Source organism: Triticum urartu, chromosome 4A (genome assembly GCF_056163025.1).
Source record: "Triticum urartu cultivar PI428250 chromosome 4A, HENAU_Tu73, whole genome shotgun sequence".
Classification (NCBI taxonomy): Eukaryota; Viridiplantae; Streptophyta; class Magnoliopsida; order Poales; family Poaceae; genus Triticum; species Triticum urartu.
This window is the reverse complement of record NC_141876.1, coordinates 41,515,588-41,537,280: the sequence shown is the minus strand read 5'-3', so window position 1 is coordinate 41,537,280 and position 21,693 is coordinate 41,515,588.

Here is a 21,693-nt window from a genome sequence, read left to right as displayed (position 1 = left end):
TCTAGAAATCTTTTAGATTCGGACATGGGAGGCACTTTTATGGAAATCAATTTAGGAGAAGCTACTAAACTCCTAGATAACATTATGATTAATTATTCTCAATGGCACACTGAAAGAACTACTAATAAAAAAGTGCATGCAATTGAAGAGATTAATGTTTTGAGTGGAAAGATGGATGAACTTATGAAATTGTTTGCTAATAAGAGTGCTCCTACTGATCCTAATGATATGCCTTTGTCTACTTTTATTGAGAATAATAATGAATCTATGGATGTGAATTTTGTTGGTAGGAACAATTTTGGTAATAACGCGTATAGAGGAAACTTTAATCCTAGGCCGTATCCTAGTAATTCCTCTAATAATTATGGTAATTCCTACAACAATTCTTATGGAAATTTTAATAAGATGCCCTCTGAATTTGAGACTAGTGTTAAGGAGTTTATGAATTCGCAAAAGAATTCTAATGCTTTGCTTGAAGAAAAATTGCTTAAAGTTGATGAATTGGCTAGGAACGTTGATAGAATTTCTCTTGATGTTGATTCTTTGAAACTTAGATCTATTCCACCTAAGCATGATATCAATGAGTCTCTCAAAGTCATGATAATTTCCATTGATGAGTGCAAAAAAAGAACTGCTAGGATGCGTGCTAAGAAAGATTGTTTTGTGAAAGCGTGTTCTTCTAGTTTCTATGAAAATAAAGATGAAGAACTAAAAGTTATTGATGTATCCCCTATTAAATCTTGGTTTTGCAATATGAATCTTGATAATGATGGGACTGAATATGATCCACCTTTACCTAGAAGGCGTTCCAAAAATTCGGAGTCTTTAGATCTTGATGCTAAAATTGTTAAAAGTGGGATTGAAGAGGTCAAAACTTTAAATATCAATGAACCCACTATTTTGGATTTCAAGGAATTTAATCATGATAATTGTTCTTTGATAGATTGTATTTCCTTGTTGCAATCTGTGCTAAATTCTCCTCATGCTTATAGTCAAAATAAAGCTTTTACTAAACATATCGTTGATGCTTTGATGCAATCTTATGAAGAAAAACTTGAGTTGGAAGTTTCTATCCCTAGAAAACTTTATGATGAGTGGGAACCTACAATAAAAAATAAAATTAAAGATCATGAGTACTATGCTTTGTGTGATTTGGGTGCTAGTGTTTCCATGATTCCAAAGACTTTGTGTGATTTGCTAGGTTTCCGTGATTTTGATGATTGCTCTTTAAACTTGCACCTTGCGGATTCCACTATTAAGAAACCTATGCGAAGAATTAATGATTTCTTATTGTTTCAAATAGGAATTATGTGCCCGTAGATTTTATTGTTCTTGATATAGATTGCAATCCTTCATGTCATATTATTCTTGGCAGACCTTTCCTTAGAACGATTGGTGCAATTATTGATTTGAAGGAAGGGAATATTAGATTCCAATTTCCGTTAAGGAAAGGCATGGAACACTTCCCTAGAAAGAAAATAAAATTACCTTATGAATCTATTATGAGAGCCACTTATGGATTGCCAACCAAAGATGGCAATACCTAGATCTATCTTCGCTTTTATGCCTAGCTAGGGGCGTTAAACGATAGCGCTTGTTGGGAGGCAACCCAATTTTATTTTTATTCCTTGCTTTTTGCTCCTGTTTAGTAATAAATAATTTATCTAGCCTCTGTTTTGGTTGTGTTTTTTGTATTTAATTAGTGTTTGTGCCAAGTAGAACCGTTGGGAAGACTTGGGGAAAGTCTTTTTAATCTTGCTGTAAAAAACAGAAACTCTAGCGCTCACGAGAAGTGCTGCCATTTTTATTTTGAAGGTGATATTTAGTTAATTCTTTTTGCATATGATTAATAGATAAATTCCTCACGTCCAGAAATTTATTTTAGAATTTTTGGGGTTCCAGAACTTGCGTTAGCTACAGATTACTACAGACTGTTCTGTTTTTGACAAATTCTGTTTTTCGTGTGTTGTTTGCTTATTTTGATGAATCTATGGCTAGTAAAATAGTTTATAAACCATAGAAGAGTTGGAATAAAGTATGTTTAACACCAATATAAATAAAGAATGAGTTCATTACAGTACCTTGAAGTGGTGTTTTGTCTTCTTTCGCTAACGGAGCTCACAAGATTTTCTACTTTAAGTTTTGTGTTGTGAAGTTTTCAAGTTTTGGGTAAAAGATTTGATGGATTATGGAACAAGGAGTGGCAAGAGACTAAGATTGGGGATGCCCATGGAACCCCAAGATAATCACCTAAAATCCAAAGCTTGGGGATGCCCCGGAAGGCATCCCCTCTTTCGTCTACTTCCATCGGTAACTTTACTTGCAGCTATATTTTTATTCACCACATGATATGTGTTTTGCTTGGAGCGTCTTGTATTATTTGAATCTTTTCTTTTTAGTTTACCACAATCATCCTTGCCGTACACACCATTTGAGAGAGACTCACATGATTTGAAAATTGTTAGAATACTCTATGTGCTTCACTTATATCTTTTGAGTTATATAGTTTTTGCTCTAGTGCTTCACTTATATCTTTTAGAGCACGGTGGTGGATTTTTTTATAGAAACAATTGTTTTCTCATGCTTCACTTAGATTATTTTGAGAGTCCTACAAAACAGCATGGTAATTTTCTTTAATTATGATAGGCATTCAAGATTAGTAAAAAAATCTTATGAGTGTGTTGAATACTATGAGAAGTTTGATACTTGATAATTGTTTTGAGATATGGAGATGGTGATATGAGAGTCATGCTAGTTGAGTAGTTGTGAATTTGAGAAATACTCGTGTTGAAGTTTGTGATTCCCATAGCATGCACGTATGGTGAACCGTTATGTGATGAAGTCGGAGCATGATTTATTTATTGATTGTCTTCCTTATGAGTGGCGGTCGGGGACGAGCGATGGTCTTTTCCTACCAATCTATCCCCCTAGGAGCATGCGTGTAATACTTTGTTTTGATAACTTGTAGATTTTTGCAATAAGTATATGAGTTCTTTATGACTAATGTTGCGTCCATGGATTATACGCACTTTCTTCCTTCCACCATTGCTAGCCTCTCTAATACCGTGCACTTTTTGCCGGTATCATACACCCACCATATACCTTCCTCAAAACAGCCACCATACCTACCTATTATGGCATTTCCATAGCCATTCCGAGATATATTGCCATGCAACTTTCCACCGTTCCGTTTACTATGACACGCTCCATCATTGTCATATTGCTTTGCATGATCATGTAGTTGACATTGTATTTGTGGCAAAGCCACCGTTCATAATTCTTTCACACATGTCACTCTTGATTCATTGCATATCCCGGTATACCGCCGGAGGCACTCACATAGAGTCATATCTTGTTCTAAGTATCAAGTTGTAATTGTTGAGTTATAAGTAAATAAAAGTGTGATGATCATCATTTTTAGAGCATTGTCCCAAGTGAGGAAATGATGATGGAGACTATGATTCCCCCACAAGTCGGGATGAGACTCCGGACTAAAAAAAGAGGCCATAAAAAGGCCCAAATAAAAAAATGAGAGAAAAAGAGAGAAGGGACAATGCTACTATCCTTTTACCACACTTGTGCTTCAAAGTATCACCATGATCTTCATGATAGAGAGTCTCCTATGTTATCACTTTCATATACTAGTGGGAATCTTTAATTATAGAACTTGGCTTGTATATTCCAATGATGGGCTTCCTCAAAATGCCCTAGGTCTTCATGAGCAAGCGAGTTGGATGCACACCCACTTAGTTCTTTTTGTTGAGCTTTCATATACTTATAGCTCTAGTGCATCCGTTGCATGGCAATCCCTACTCACTCGCATTGATATCTATTAATGGGCATCTCCATAGCCCGTTGATACGCCTAGTTGATGTGAGACTATATTCTCCTTTTTGTCTTCTCCACAACCACCATTCTATTCCACATATAGTGCTATGTCCATGGCTCACGCTCATGTATTGCGTGAAGATTGAAAAGGTTTGAGAACACCAAAAGTATGAAACAATTGCTTGGCTTGTCATTGGGGTCGTGCATGATTTAAATACTTTGTGTGGTGAAGATAGAGCATAGCCAGACTATATGATTTTCTAGGGATAACTTTCTTTGGCCATGTTATTTTGAGAAGACATAATTGCTTAGTTAGTATGCTTGAATTATTATTATTTTTATGTCAATATTAAACTTTTGTCTTGAATCTTTCGGTTCTGAATATTCATACCACAATTAAGAGAATTACATTGAAATTATGCCAAGTAGCATTCCACATCAAAAATTCTGTTTTTTATCATTTACCTACTCGAGGACAAGCATGAATTAAGCTTGGGGATGCTTGATACGTCTCCAATGTATCTATAATTTTTGATTGTTCCATGCTATATTATATTATGTTTTGGACATTATTGGGCTTTATTATACACTTTTATATTATTTTTGGGACTAACCTATTAACCGGAGGCCCAGCCCAGAATTGTTGTTTTTTGCCTATTTCAGAGTTTTGCAGAAAAAGAATATCAAACAGAGTCCAAAGGAAATGAAACCTTCGGGAACGTGATTTTCGGAACGAACGTGATCCAGAGGACTTGGACCCTACATCAAGAAAGCAACCAGGAAGGCATGAGGTAGGGGGCGCGCCTACCCCCCAGACGTGCCCTCCACCATCGCGGGGCCCACGTTGCTCCACCGACGTACTTCTTCCTCCTATATATACCTACGTACCCCCAAACTACCAGATACGGAGCCAAAACCCTAATTCCACCGCCGCAACCTTCTGTAACCGTGAGATCCCATCTTGGGGCCTTTTCCGGAGCTCCGCCGGAGGGGGCATCAATCACGGAGGGCTTCGACATCAACACCATAGCCTCTCCGATGATGTGTGAGTAGTTTACTTCAGACCTTCGGGTCCATAGTTATTAGCTAGATGGCTTATTCTCTCCTTTTGGATCTCAATACAATGTTCTCCCCCTCTCTTGTGGAGATCTATTCGATGTAATCTTCTTTTGCGGTGTGTTTGTTGAGACTGATGAATTGTGGGTTTATGATCAAGTTTATCTTTGAACAATATTTGAATCTTCTCTGAATTCTTTTATGTATGATTGGTTATCTTTGCAAGTCTCTTCGAATTATCAGTTTGGTTTGGCCTACTAGATTGATCTTTCTTGCAATGGGAGAAGTGCTTAGCTTTGGGTTCAATCTTGCAGTGTCCTTTCCCAGTGATAGTAGGGGCAGCAAGGCACGTATTGTATTGTTGCCATCAAGGATAACAAGATGGGGTTTATATCATAATGCATGAGTTTATCCCTCTATATCATGTCATCTTACTTAAAGCGTTACTCTGCTCTTTTGAACTTAATACTCTAGATGCATGCTGGATAGCGGTTGATGTGTGGAGTAATAGTAGTAGATGCAGGCAGGAGTCGGTCTACTTGTCTCGGACGTGATGCCTATATACATGATCATACCTAGATATTCTCATAACTATGCTCAATTCTGTCAATTGCTCAATAGTAATTTGTTTACCCACCGTAATACTTATGCTCTCGAGAGAAGCCACTAGTGAAACCTATGGCCCCCGGGTCTATTTTCCATCATATTAATCTCCCATCAACAAGCTATTTCTTTTGCCATTTTTATTTTGCTTTATTTACTTTGCATCTTTATCATAAAAATACCAAAAATATTATCTTATCATATCTATCAGATCTCACTTTCGTAAGTGACCGTGAAGGGATTGACAACCCCTTTATATTGTTGGTTGCGAGGATTTTATTTGTTTGTGTAGGTGTGAGGGACTCGTGCGTGGCCTCCTACTGGATTGATACCTTGGTTCTCAAAAACTGAGGGAAATACTTACGCTACTTTGCCCCATCACCCTTTCCTCTTCAAGGAAAAACCAACGCAGTGCTCAAGAGGTAGCAGTCATGAATGCTAGTCCAAAGAGTACACCAAGGAGAACTCCAGATTGAGATATTACCTTGAGTCAATTGATAAAAAGAATGAGCTTTTAACTTAGGCATCATTTTCAGAACAGAGGTCCAGAAAGCAGATTTGGGAGAGGAAGGAGTAGCTGTCCAAATAGAAGTTATGGAAATATTTAGCCTGAAGGACCAAATATAGCTGAGAGGAAGGGGATTTAGAAATTCTCCAAACAGCCACAAGAATAAGACTTTCATTAATCGCTTTCAAATTCCTTATACCTAGTCCACCTTCTACTTTAGAATTGCAAATATCTTTCCATGCTCGAAGACAAAGACTCCTTCTTGAATCATTTTCCATGACACCTGTCCACCAAAAATTCCTAATGACAGTAGTGAGCTTAGCAAGAAACTTCTTAGTGAACAAAATGTTAGTCATATAATTGTGACACCCCGAGACCGATGCGCCAGGTGTCTCCCAGTTATTCGCCGTCTTTGCCATGTCGTTTGCTTGCGTGTTGCATTTTTGTCATGTCATCATCCGCATTGCATCTGCATGTTTTCAAAACTTGCATTCGTCTGGGTCTCCCAGTTCCTTCTGTTGTCCGTTCTGAGCCCTTACACACGTGCATGCGCCCGCGGCATGTCCGAAATAGTATTTTATAAGTGGTCGGGAAATGTTCCCGGAATGGGTTGAGAGTTGGTGTGCGGTCTTGTTATGTTGTAGGTAGGCCGCCTGCCAAGTTTCATCGCATTCGGAGTTCGTCTGATGCCCCAACGGATATCTATAGCGGCATTATAGTTGGTCAAATGTCAGACGAAAATGGTTGCCGGGCTTTCCCTCTCTTTCCTCCCTAGACCGTATACACCGTCCACTACCTACCACCAGGCCCTATTTAACCTCTCTCATCAGCCCGCGGCCCGCGGCCCTCCCCTCGCGCGCGTCCGAAATTTTGTCCCGAACCTGACCCGGGCAGTCGTCACCATCGGGTCCAGATTATCCCCTAACATCCCTAAAACATCACCGTTTTATTATTTGGACTCCCTACCTATTTTTTTCTCGACCGTCCGATTTCGATCGGAGGGACAAGGTAGCCCCTTCTCAAATCCATATGCTATAAATATCAGTCCAAAACCCTAGATTTTAGGAGAGTTGTCCCATCTTCCAAATCCTCCTAGTCGCCGCCGCCAGTCCTCTCCACCTCGGGATTGCCCCCTATCCAAACCCACCAATCACCCACAGCTTCCAGATCCGCCGCCACCAACCTTCCCCTACTCTTTCGAGCTAGCCACCTAGTGCTCAGCGCCGCCTCCCTCTTCTGCTCGAACACGCCTGCTCGAGGAGGAGCCCCCACTCACTCCTGGATCGACCCAGCCGCCGTGCATGTGACCCACCGACCACCACCCCGGCCAGCCCGGCCACCAGAGGGCCACCTCACCCTCGTCGGTCCTCTCTTTCTTTCTCCCTCCTTTTCTTTCTTCGCGGTCTCCCTCCTCTCATCTCTCGGCCTCTGTCGCTGTTTGAGCAGGAGCACCGCCGCCCGTCTTCGTCTCCACCACAGGAGCATGCCCCGCCATGGCCACCTCATTCGGGAGCAAGCTCGCTGGCGTCCTCCTCATCCTAGCACCGTCCCATCCCCATGAGCTCGTTGTGCGCTTGCCCGAGGCCCCGAGCAGGAGAGCTCGGCCTCGCCTCCTCACATCGTCGCTCTGCTCCGAGCGTAGACCGCGCAGCCGCCACTGCCCGTCCATGGACAGCCACCCAGCAGCTCCGCATCGAGCTCTCCGCCCGGATCCGATCCTCCTTCCCCCGTCCGCGTCGCCGGGATCCCGCAAAGTCCACCATCGTCGTCTTCTTCTCGGGAACGAGCTCAACACCTGCGTCCTGTGGTGCCTCCTCGACCGAGCGCCGCCCTGCGTTGACTGCGCGCCTCCTGCTTCCCGCACGCAGTAGGCGGACCCCCGCATCCGGCCAAGCTCTGCTCGCTGCCGGCCATCATCGAGAGACGCCAGCGCCAAGTCCCGCTCCCTGCGTCCTCTACATCGCAGCCGCGGCGAGACCTCTGCTTCTTCTGCGTTGACCGCGCCTCCCCCACCTGCCCGTTCGATCCAGACGCCTCGCCTCGAGCGGCCTCCTCTGTGTGTGGCCCGCAAGTCGCGTGGCCCAGCTCCTCCTCCCTCATCTCGATCTGGGACTGGCCCAGCTCCAACGCGTGCGAGACCCAGCAATCGGCCTGCCTCCTATGCGCCGTGGGCCGCACCAGCCGGCCCAGCTGTTGAAAGACCGTGGATGTCGCCTAGAGGGGGGGGTGAATAGGCGCTTTAAAATAATTACGGTTTAGGCTTGAACAAATGCGGAATAAGCCTAGCGGTTAATTTTCCAAGCACAAAACCTAAAACAACTAGGCTCACCTATGTGCACCAACAACTTATGCTAAGCAAGATAAGCAACTATGTGATAGCAAGATATATGACAAAGAACAATATAGCTATCTCCAAGTAAAGTGCATAAGTAAAGGGCTTGGGTCAGAGATAACCGAGACACGCGGAGACGATGATGTATCCCGAAGTTCACACCCTTGCGGATGCTAATCTCCGTTTGGAGCGGTGTGGAGGCACAATGCTCCCCAAGAAGCCACTAGGGCCACCGTAATCTCCTCACGCCCTCGCACAATGCAAGATGTCGTGATTCCACTAAGGGACCCTTGAGGGCGGTCACCGAACCCGTACAAATGGCAACACTTGGGGGCGGTCACCGAACCTGTACACTTTGGCAACCCTTGGGGGCGGTCACCGGTACCCGTCAAATTGCTCGGGGCGATCTCCACAACCTAATTGGAGACCCCGACGCTTTCCCGGAGCTTTACACCACAATGATTGAGCTCCGAACACCACCAACCGTCTAGGGCGCCCAAGCACCCAAGAGGAACAAGCTCAAGGGTACCAAGCACCCAAGAGTAATAAGCTTCTCAACTTGTAACTTCCACGTATCACCATGGAGAACTCAAACCGATGCACCAAATGCAATGGCAAGGGCACATGTAGTGCCCAAGTCCTTCTCTCTCAAATCCCACCGAAGCAACTAATGCTAGGGAGGAAAATGAGAGGAAGAACAAGAAGGTGAACACCAAGAACTCCAAGATCTAGAACCAAGGGGTTCCCCTCACATAGAGGAGAAAGTGATTGGTGGAAATGTGGATCTAGATCTCCTCTCTCTTTTCCCTCAAAAACTAGCAAGAATCCATGGAGGGATTGAGAGTTAGCAAGCTCTAAGAAGGTCAACAATGGGGGAAGAACACAAGCTCTAAGGATTAGGTTCATTGGGGAAGAAGACCCCCTTTTAAAGGAGGGGGAAAATCCAACCGTTATGTGCTCAGCCCGCATGAATAAAGATATTATGATATGAGCAGAGGATTGTTCTAAAGAAACTAGAGAAGCTCCCCATGATTTGTGCACGCATAAGAATATTTGTATTTGGATACAAAGTGCACAAAATAGGATCATAGCTCCCCCAAAATCAATAGAAACTAACAACAAGTGCAAGTGAGCATAGGAAACTAAGCCTAGTACTTGCAACAAACACTTGGTTGAGCAACAAGTGAAAGAGGCAACTTAAGAATGAGCTCAACCAAAATGATGTGTGTGAGTCAAGGCAATGCACTTGAGAATACTAATGTACGGATGAGCATTAAGCATCCATAAAGTCTTGAAAGAATGAGGCACACGGTGCAAGGCCTATCATTCCCACACACAACTAGCAAATGGGTTCACAAGCTTACTAATAAGCATATAAAGAACCTATGCTTGTGACAACCCGTGGTGAAGATAGAAGATGAAAGTCCCATCAAGACGAGGGACACCAATTAAGATGGCAAAAGCCTCGTAAAGATAAGCATGAGGAAAATAATCTTCACCACACAAGAGTGCATCAAGATGCAATGATAGAAGACACACACTCAAGGCAAAAGCTTTCACGGAGACACCAAAGAAATAACAAGAGAAAGACAAGGTGGACGTGAAAGAAGGGATATCAACTAGATATGCAACTTCTCTCAAGTGTATAAGATTCTATGTAGACGAAATCATGATGATATATATCTACAAAGAAGGATGTACAACCGAAATAGTTACAACACGAGGAACAAGATATCCAAAGGGAGGTCATATATACACCAATAAGATATTTGCTTGGAAGCGTAGCACATGGCTAGATATGGGCTTATTGTATATAAATGAAATCCTACCATACAACCATCAAATACATCACAACTAGCAACATGAGATCATCGTTGAGATGCTTTGAGAAAGGAAACAAGTATCACAAGAATGAAAGAATAACATGCCATGATACAACCTACACAAGGTTGATGCAAGAAATGTGTGCATGAAGAATATGAAGATACTTGTTACCGAGTTAACATTGGAAGGATGTAGTAAATACCAATTGAAGGTAGATAGTAGTTCATTGATCATCCTAGCTCGACTCCAATAAGCACATGATGACAACACCTTCCTTGTGAGTGAGTCGAGCATCCAATGTATCTCCAATTGTTCCTAGAACAACAACACAAACAAAATGGTACCCAAACTCATTGGGACCAAAGAGTTAGAAACACCAATATACATAGGACAAACTCCACATAGATATGTGCATATAGATAAGGAAATGAATTTCATGCACAACTCATCCAATTTGAGACTTGGTGGAGTTTCCCCTATATATTGGGTCAAAGAAAGAAAGCATGCCAAAGATACTACATGAAGTTAAAATGCATGCTCAAGACTTTCAAGAACCGATACCAAAAGACAAAGAAATGATAAGAGACGAAAAGATACCAAATGAATAAATCATTACTTGGAGGATATCAAAAGAAATATACATCAAGGAATGAGATATCCATTGGCACACTCAAAATAAAAGATATCAAACTCCCAAAAGAGATGATGGTTCCAAACAAACCAAGCTCTCTACAAAGTTTCATGATGGCACAAAGTACCAAAATGAAAACGGCTTGCCTTCCACCAACACACACTTGATAAGGATCACAAGATGAGTGTTTTATAGAAAAATAGGATAGCTCCCCCACGACTAGTGCATTAGAGAGAATTTGCATTTGAATACAAAATGCACAAGGTGGGATCACTACTTTCACTATATCTAGAAAACACTAGACATGACCAAGAAATAAACAAGATCCACAAGTGGTATGGAAGACAAAGGGAGTTGATACATTCCTTGGCAAGAGAAAAGGCAAATAAAAGCAAAAGCCAATGTAAAGATGATCAATAAATTCTACCACACAAGAGAGTACCAATTGTCAAAAGACAAGAAGTAAAAGGAAATAATTCCCGATGGTAGATAGCAAGGATATCCGACATCATCTTCACACCAAACAAAAAGCAAATTGCAACTTGTAGAGCTAAAATGCCACCTAGGAACAAGATAATTTACAATATCAACACTAGGTGACAATATCTCAAATGTACACATTTTCTAGGCTAGTAATATACACATAGCATATTACTCCCCCATAATGTGATACCAATTAAGGATAAACAAGAGGCAAATAAAAGGATCCAACAAGAGATAATTAATGGACTATTTAGAATTTGAATTTCTCATGAGAAGACATACCACATAGTGACTAGATAAGCTTGCAATATCAATACTAAGTGGTATTCCCCATGTACCCACCTTTATAGGATTGTGAAGTGCACAAAGCACATCACTCCCCCATAATGGGATATTCCATTAATCTCTCACAAGAGCCAACTAAGATATGACCAAGATGCACAAGGGCTCAACGAACGACACACATGTACATGATGTGCAAACCAACACACATACTTGATTGCTCAAGATAATCAAGTTGGAAGCACAACATATACAAACACATGCAAGGAACAAAGCCAAACATGCAAAGGGGCAAGCAAATTTCAATGTAAACAATTTAAGCACGAATTACCGCAAGGAGGAACATTGGATATAAGATAGAAACTTGATAATCCGAATGACTTGGCTTGAGACAATAAGAATGATGAAGTCCCCTTAATTCTTCATAATATAGCCAAGTCTCCAATGACCTCCAACATCACCTATTGATCAAGTTTGAGCTTGTTGGTCCCCAACCAAATTGGGTCCTAAGAGGTTAGTCACAATAGGCTTGGCTACCCAAATGGTTCTTTGCTTCAAACCACATTGAGTACCAACAAACTTGGCAACCACATTGCCAACCTTATCCTTCCCAAGAGAATAGACATCATCAATAATAATTGGGTTGGATAAGTTACCACTAGTGCATGAAGAAGCGAGGTGACCTTTCTCGCGACATAGGTAGCAACGTCTACTCTTCACTTTCTTCTCACTTGATTTCTCAACTTGAGAAGCATAAGCTTGAGTCTTCTTGGGAAGAGGCTTTTCTTCAACATGAGGTTGAGCATGAGAATGAACTTGTGGCCACTTCCCTTGTTGCTTGTCACTAATGGGCTTCTTCTTCAATGGGAAAGATCTAACATGATGCCCTTCTACTTTGCACTTGAAGCAAATAATCTTGGCCGAATTCTTGAATTGTTCTTGGCCCTTCTTCTTGATCATCTTGGACTTCTTCTTCTTATTGGAGTTGAATCCAAGTCCACCTTTGTCATTGGGGGATTTTTGCACACTCAAGATATTGTTGAGTGTGGATTTCCCTTCATGACTCTTTTCCAAGTCTTTCTTCAAAGAAGTGACTTGGGCCTTGAGCTCTTTGATTTCATCTACATGGTTAGTCTCAACACAAGTACTAGAGGAAGTATAAGCTTCATTGTTAGAGAAACAAGGAAAGGAAAGCAATTCATCACAAGATGTACCAACATTGTGAGTAGATGAATTACAAGGACTAGCACATGGCAATATAGCATTTTGACTAGAAGTAGTGCTAGTATCCACATGAGGCTCACTAGATGTTACCTTAGAAATCATGGCCTCATGAGCTATCTTTAGCTCATTATGGGATACTAGAAGATCATCATGAGAGCTTGAGAGCTTTTCATGGTTTTCTTCCAATTTCCCATAATTGCTAGATAGCAACTCAAGTTGAGCCCGAAGCTCATCATTCTCCTTCAAAATGGATGCTTCACAAGTAATAGAGTTAGTAGCACAAGCATCATCATTAGCAACAAGAGGAGAAGACAACTTGGCAAGCTCTTTTGAATATGAAGCTTTAAGTTGTGCATGAGACTCGGTGAGTTTGATGAGCTCACTCTTAATGACCCTTGAGCCATTTTCGAGGTGACCAAAGTCCTCAAGGAGTTTAGCATGCACAACTTAAAGCTTCTCTTTTTTAGTTTCAAAAACATTGGCCACCTCAATAGCTCTATCATGAGATTCCTTCACTCTAGATAATTCTAGAGCAAAAGTCTCCTCAAGTGATTCCTTGGTGGTTTGTTCAAGTTCGAGAGCTTGGGAGAGGTCCGCGATCTCGTTAGAGTAATCACGCTCATGACCTTCAACTTTATCAATGGTGACCTCATGCTCCTCAAGACGAGATTCCAACTCATCAATATATTTCTTGCCCTCAATAGCAATAGACATGATTTCCATGAAGTTGGAACGAGCAATTTTATTCTTAAGAAGAGCTTTAAAAATCATTTCCCCCTTAATTTTTAAGGAGGCAACATCATTATTCTCTTCATCATAATCAAAATCATCATCACTCTTGCCATCATCACTATCATCACAAGATATATTGGGATTCAAAGTGGGAGATACCTTTGAAGCCTTGGCCATAAGGCAAAATGCAATAGATGATGATGTAGGATCCCTTGAAGGACCATCCAAGACCACATCTTGTTCCATGGAGTGTTGGGTTTCCTCTACATTGTTAGCACAACAACTCGAGGAAATACACGCATTTTTATCATGGCAACAAGATATAGCAAGCATATCATCATGAGATTTAGTCAGGTAATTTTTACATGATATGCAAGGACTATCAACACAAGCATGTGAAACATGTATGGTGCTCGAAGTGTTAAAGTACAAAGAAGGAGCATTGCAATAAGATAGTGATGAAGGATCATCCACAATAAGCATACTATCATCATTGCAATGACCAACACTACTCACCATATCATTACCTTGTGGCAAACCACATGTAGGTGAAGTAGAAGAAGTTGAGAAGACTATACGACCGGAGGTGGAGGGAGAACAATCATCGCCACAAATCTTGGACACACCATATTTATCTTGAAGCTTCGTCCACAACTCATGAGCATCCCGGAATGGCATGAGTTGAAATATAACTACATTGCTCAAAGCATCGAAAAGCACATTAGAAGCTTGAGCATTGAGATAAGAGTTTTTCTCATCCTCTAAAGATAATCTTTGGGGATCCTTTGGAGGAGAAAACCCCATATCTACAATTCGCTCTAAATTTGGGTCCATGACCCTAAAGAGATTAAGCATGTGAATTACCCAAACATCAAAATTTGTGCCATCGAAACTAAGAGTGTCAGAGAATCCTAATCCCCTAGTCGACATCCTTACTCTTGAAAGTGCTAGTGATCTACTAGAGGGGGGTGAATAGGCTATTCTTATGAAAGTCTTCAAAACATGGAAGTTTCGAAGACAAACGATAGAAATAAACCTATTAGCATGCAGCGGAAGGTAGACTACACTAAGCAAGCCATAGTCAAGTATTCAATGAAGTGAAAGCACAATGACTAATAGCAGCTAGGCAGTATAGATCGGGTAGGAAGATAGTGTGAAGCCAATCAGAACAATCAGTTACTCAGTGAAGACAAAAGATAATGCAATCATACAATGACTTCACCAGGGCCAACAGTAAGTAAAGGAATGGGAAGGACGAAACCAGTGACTCGTTGAAGACAATGATTTGTTGGACCAGTTCCAGTTCCCGTGACAACTGTACGTCTAGTTAGGGAGGCTGAGATTCAACTCAGAAGACCGCGTCTTCACCTTATTCCCCTTGAGCTAAGGACACCCAGTCCTCGCCCAATCACTCTGGTAAGTCTTCAAGGTAGACTCCCAAACCTTCACAGACTTCGTTCACCGGCGATCCACAATGACTCTTGGATGCTCAGAACGCGACGCCTAACCGGCTAGAGGATTCACAGTCCTCAAGTGTAATAAGTCTTCAGATCACACAGACAGGAAGATTTCAGTGATGCCTAACACTCTTTGGCTCTGGGTGGTTAGGGCTTTATCCTCGCAAGGAATTCTCTCTCAAAGGCTTCGAGGCGGGTTGCTCTCAAACGACAAAAGCCGTACACTAACTCTGAGCAGCCAACCGTTTATGGTTGTAGGGGGTGGGCTATTTATAGCCACTAGGCAACCTGACCTGATTTGTCCGAAATGACCATGGGTCAATAAGGAACTGACACGTGTTCCAACGGTCAGATTTCAAACACACGCGGCAACTTTACTTGGGCTACAAGCAAAGCTGACTCATCCAACTCTGGATAAGATTTGCTCTCATTGTCTTCGCTCGAAGACATAGGATTTTGGTTGAGCATCACTTCAGTCACTCTGACTTTGTTCACTTGGACCCCACTTAACAGTACGGTGGTTCCTATGACTCAACAAAGAAGAAAAGGAGACAACGAAACAACTAAGTCTTCGCCCCCCATAGTCTTCACGCAATGTCTTCTCTTGTCATAGTCTTCAATGTGAATATCTTCACATACCATCATTGTCTTCAATGTCTTCATACATTTTTAGGGGTCATCTCCGGTAGATAAACCGAATCAATGAGGGACTACTACCTGTGTTATCCTATAATTCTCACAAACACATTAGTCCCTCAACCAGGTTTGTCGTCAATACTCCAAAACCAACTAGGGGTGGCACTAGATGCACTTACAACTCTCTAGGCGGTTAAGCTGTAACGCCCTCGATGCGGCTATATCTCCTACGTGTCGAAGCATGACTTAGAGGCATAACCGCATTGAAAGCAATGTCGCAAGTAAGGTAATCTTCACAACATCCCATGTAAATAGATACTAAAAGGGGAAGGTACATAGTTGGCTTACACTCGCCACATCACACAAAGTACATAAATAACATACATCATCCAATACACTCATGGTCCGACTACGGTACCATAATAAAAGATCAACCCAACATGCGACACGGTCCCGATCGCCCCAACTAGGCACCGCTACTGATCATCAGGGAAAGACACATAGTAACGGCATGAGTCTTCATCGAACTCCCACTTGAGCTCAAGCGCGTCATCTGGAACGGAATCGTCAGGCCCTGCATCTGGTTTGGAAGTAATCTGTGAGCCACGGGGACTCAGCAATCTCGCACCCTCGCGATCAAGACTATTTAAGCTTATAGGTAAGGCAAGGTAAATATGTGGAGCTGCAGCAAGCGACTAGCATATATGGTGGCTAACCTGTTTGCAAAAGAGAGCGAGAAGAGAAGGCAAAGCATGAACGACTAACTAGAGAACAACCTGCGGCAAGCATTACTCCAACACCGTGTTCACTTCCCGGACTCCGCCAAGAAGATACCATCACGGTAACTCACACGCTTGATTCATTTTAATTAAGTTAAGGTTCAAGTTATCTACAACCGGACATTAACAAATTCCCATCTGCGCATAACCGCGGGCACGACTTTCGAAAGTTCAAAACCCTGCAGGGGAGTCCCAACTTAGCCCATGACAAGCTCTCACGGTCAACGAAGGATATACCTTCTCCCGAGACATTCCGATCAGACTCGGTATCCCGGTTCTACAAGACACTTCGACAAGTTAAAACCAATCCAGCAACACCGCCCGAATGTGCCGACAAATCCCGATAGGAGCTGCACATATCTCGTTCTTAGGGCACACTCGGATAAGCAGTCAATACAACTAAAACCAGCCCTCGAGTTTCCCCGAGGTGGCACTGCAAGGGGCTCTAGGTTGGACCAACACTCAGAGGAGCACTGGCCCGGGGGGGTTTAAATAAGATGACCCTTGGGCTCCAGAAACCCAAGGGAAAAAGAGGCTAGGTGGCAAATGGTAAAACCAAGGTTGGGCATTGCTGGAAGAGTTTCATTCTAGGCGAACTATCAAGGGGTTCCCATTATCACCCAACCGCATAAGGAACGCAAAATCCGGGAACATAACACCGATATGACGGAAACTAGGGCGGCAAGAGTGGAACAAAACACTAGGCAAAAGGCTGAGCCTTCCACCCTTTACCAAGTATATAGATGCATTAAGATAACAAGATAATATAGTGATATCCCAACAAGTAAATAATGTTCCAACAAGGAACAGTCTCCAATCTTCACCTGCAACTAGCAACGCTATAAGAGGGGGCTGAGCAAAAGCGGTAACATAGCCAATCAACGGTTTGCTAGGACATGGTGGGTTAGAGGTTTGACATGGCAATTTGGGAGGCATGATAAGCAAGTGGTAGGTATCGTAGCATGGGCATAGCAAAAGAGCGAGCATCTAGCAAAGCAAAGATAGAAGTGATTTGGAGGGTATGATCATCTTACCTACAAAGTTGTCAGAGTTGACTGGATCCTCGAAAGTAAACTCAACGGGCTCCTCGTTAGTGAACTCGTCTCCCGGCTCTACCCAAACAAGACAAACAAGCAACAAGAACACAATCAACCACGTGCAAAGCCCAAACAACTTGATGCAAACATGGTATGCTATGCGGGATGCGATATGTGATGCATATGCAAGATTTGACAAGAGATGAATGAACCTGGCCTCAACTTGGGAATCTAAGTGTGCCACTGGAAAGGTGAGATGATTTCACTTGAAAACAATATAAAGAACACCGGGATCGGAGACACGGTTTGGAAATGGCAAGCAATTCAAATATGGCACCGGTCTGCGATATACAGCAAGTGACCATCTAAATGCAACAAGATGAACATGCTACAGCACCCAAACATGGCAACAAAATACATGGCAGGGATCCATTCATGATGCTTAACAAAAGATGAACACTGAGCTACGGCCAATTCATCCATTAACAGGTTCAAACAAGCATGGCAAAAATGCAATTGGTAAACAGATCTCAGACTTAGTGAAATTAACACTTGTCTAGAATTTCAGATCAGGTAGCACACTTTGGAGCAAGAAAACTATATGCTACAGGAGCTTAACATGGCAAAGTAAAGCATGGCATGGAGCTACTCAAAGAAAGTCCCTTAGTGACCTTTAGCCAAAAGGGATCAGAAAATACAATTGCAAGCATGTGAACATGGCAAAAACTTAAACAGATCACAGACTTAGTGAAAAACTGGAGCATGCAAAACAGATATCAAGTAGGCATGTTTACGAGCTCGATGCACTCACTACAGAGCATGTCATGACAATCTAAGCATACACCCATCAAGAATACACATTATACAAACTAGACATGGGAAGAACAATAACATGACATGCACGGAACAACTACAACATCCTCGGCAAAATCGCTAACAAGTAGACAATCTGCCCAGATTCACGAAATGACAAAAGTAGAGCTCGATTGACTCAAGCTAGGGTGCTCCATAATTGCAAACAAAGACAAGGATGGATAGAGCACTACAAGATTAACAAAACATCCTTACTGATCATCCTCAAAAGAGGCACGGATCACTAGGAAACAACAGGAACATATGGCATATTGATAAGAACAGCTCAAGGACTTGGTGGAATTGCTAAGTCCCTGAAATCAGCATCAACGTATCCACCACTTTGCAAGCTTGTGCTAGTCACCACACACATCACAAAAATACATGGATGGCACCTCTGGAAAGATGTCAAAGCATATAACAAAACATATGTAGAGCTCAGGGGCATATCATGCACACATTAATCATGGCAAAAATGACAAATAGCTATTTGGAGCAGCAGATCTGGCAATTATCTCAACTAGCACTCTTCGAACAGCATTTCGGGCATCAAGATGAACTTAAATGAAAATGATGCAATGATATGAAATGATGTGCTCTCTGAGACGAACATTTTGATATGCTATATGCCCAAAACGGATCTACGGATGCAAAGTTACGGCACGATGAACATAGCAAAAATAATTAGGGTTCGTGACGAAAAAGTCAACCCTGAGATTTCGGATCTCAGATCCAGATCGGGATCTCGCCGGAGTTACTGTTCATGCGCGGACTCCGAGGATCGTCGGCCGGACTTGGAGCTCGCCGGAGATGGGGAGGGAACCGAGGCGGTGGAGGAGGTCGGGGGAGCTCGCCGGAGTTACTCCTGGCGATGAGGCGACGCGGTGGCATGGGTGGCGAGGTGGGGCAGCGTGGCGGAGCGGCGGCCGCCGGCGAGGAGGCGCGGTGCTCCGGCCTCCTGAGCTGGAGAAGGAAGGCGGCGGGGCCGGGAGCTACGGCTCGGGGGAGAGGAGGCGCGGGCGGCGCCTGGATGGGCCGCGGGGGCCTCCCGCGGGCTCGGGAGGGCCGGCGCGGCCGCGGCGATGTGGGCGCCCGCCCGGGACACGTGGCGAGAGACGATTGGCTGGCGCGGTCGCGGTGGACGTGTCCGGCGGCGCAGGGTGGAAGAAGGCTAGGGTTTGGAAGAGGAGATCCGGGATTTTGGAGGAGGGGCTATTTATAGGCATAGAGGGAGCTAGGAGTGTCCAAATGAGGTGCGGTTTTCGGCCACGCGATCTCGATCGAATGCTCTAGATGATGGAGAGGGTTTTGGTAGGTTTTGGGCCAAATTGGAGGGGTGTTGGGTTGCAACACACATGAGGCCTTTTCGGTCCCTCGGTTAACCGTTGGAGCATCAAACGAAGTCCAAATGGTACGAAACTTGATAGGCGGTCTACCGGTAGTAAACCAAGGCCACTTGGCAAGTCTCAGTCCAATATGGAAATGTTTAATCCCCACACAAGAAAGAAAGGTAGAAATGACCATCGGAGGAGAATGGAGCGCGGGAATGCAAAACAGACAACGGGGAAAATGCTCGGATGCATGAGATGAACATGTATGCAAATGCAACGCACATGATGACATGATATGAGATGCATGACAACGACAACAACACACGGAGACAAAAACCCGAACCCGAGAAAATAAAATAACTCAACGCCGGAAATGGCAAGAGTAGGAGTACATATTGGTAAATCATATCTGGGGTATTACAATACTCCACCACTACGAAAGGATCTCGTCCCAAGATCTAGGACTGGAAGAATGCCGGGTACTCAGAACGGAGGTGATCCTCGCGTTCCCAGGTGGCTTCACGGTCGGAATGGTGTGACCACTTGACTTTGAGGAATTTGATTGACTTATTGCGAGTCTTGTGTTTGGTCTCTTCAAGAATAGCAACGGGGTGCTCAAGATAAGAGAGATCTTCTTGGAGATCAATGTCTTCGAAGTTGACGGTGCGTTCAGGAGTCTTGAAGCACTTGCGAAGCTAAGAGACATGGAACACGTCGTGCACATTTGGAAAGTTTGAAGGAAGCTCGAGTTGATAGGCGATATCACCTCTCTTGCTGACGATCTTGAAAGGTCCCACGTATCTAGGGGCAAGCTTCCCTTTGATACCGAAACGACGAGTACCTTTCATTGGAGAGACGCGGAGGTAAACATGATCTCCGATCTCGAATGCCAAATCACGGTGCTTACTATCATAGTAGCTCTTCTGGCGCGATTGCGCTGCTTTGAGGTTATCACGAATGACTTTACACATCTCTTCTGCCTCTGTGATTAAGTCATTTCCCAAAAGCTGACGTTCACCGGTTTCAGACCAGTTGAGAGGGGTACGGCACTTCCTGCCATACAGAATTTCGAATGGGGCCTTGCCCGAACTTGCTTGAAAACTGTTGTTGTAGGAGAATTCAGCATATGGAAGACAATCTTCCCACTTCATGCCAAAGGAGATCACACAAGCCCTGAGCATATCTTCAAGAATCTGATTGACACGCTCGACTTGACCGCTAGTTTGAGGGTGGAAAGTTGTGCTGAAGCGGATGTTGGTGCCCATGGCCTTCTGAAAAGACTCCCAAAACTTGGAGGTAAAGATGTTGCCATGGTCTGAAGAGATCACCTGTGGAATACCGTGCAGCGAGACAATTCGAGAGGTATACAGCTCCGTCAGTTGAGCTGCAGTGATAGACTCTTTGATAGGCAGAAAGTGAGCCACTTTAGTGAGTTTGTCGATGACAACGAATATAGCATCATTGCCACGCTTGGACTTTGGAAACCCAGTCACGAAGTCCATCTCAATGTGGTCAAACTTCCATTCTGGAATGGCAAGAGGTTGGAGGAGACCAGCTGGCCTTTGGTGTTCTGCCTTCACTCTTCTGCAGACATCACATTCATTCACGAACTGAGAAATCTCGCGCTTCATTCGAGTCCACCAATAAGCCTATTTGAGGTCCTGATACATCTTCGTGCTCCGAGGGTGGATGGAGAGGAGAGAATTGTGAGCCTCATTCATGATCACTTTACGAAGGTCACCTTTGGGCACGACAATACGATCCTCGAAGAAGAGAGTATCCTTGTCATCAAGGCGGTAGCACTTGTACTTGGGTTGGCTCCTGGCAATCCCAATCTTCACCTTCTTCACCATAGCATCAAGAAGTTGAGCCTCGCGATCTGGTCTTCCAAGGTAGGAGAGACTTAAAGGTTGGCGAGGAAACCTTGAGGAACAACTTGCAAATTAAGTTTGCGGAAAGCTTCACAAAGCTCGGGTTGATAAGGCTTGAGAATCAGACTGTTGCAATAAGCCTTTCTGCTCAAAGCGTCAGCAATCACATTGGCCTTGCCTGGAGTATACTCGATACTCGGATTATACTCTTGAGTCATTTCGACCCA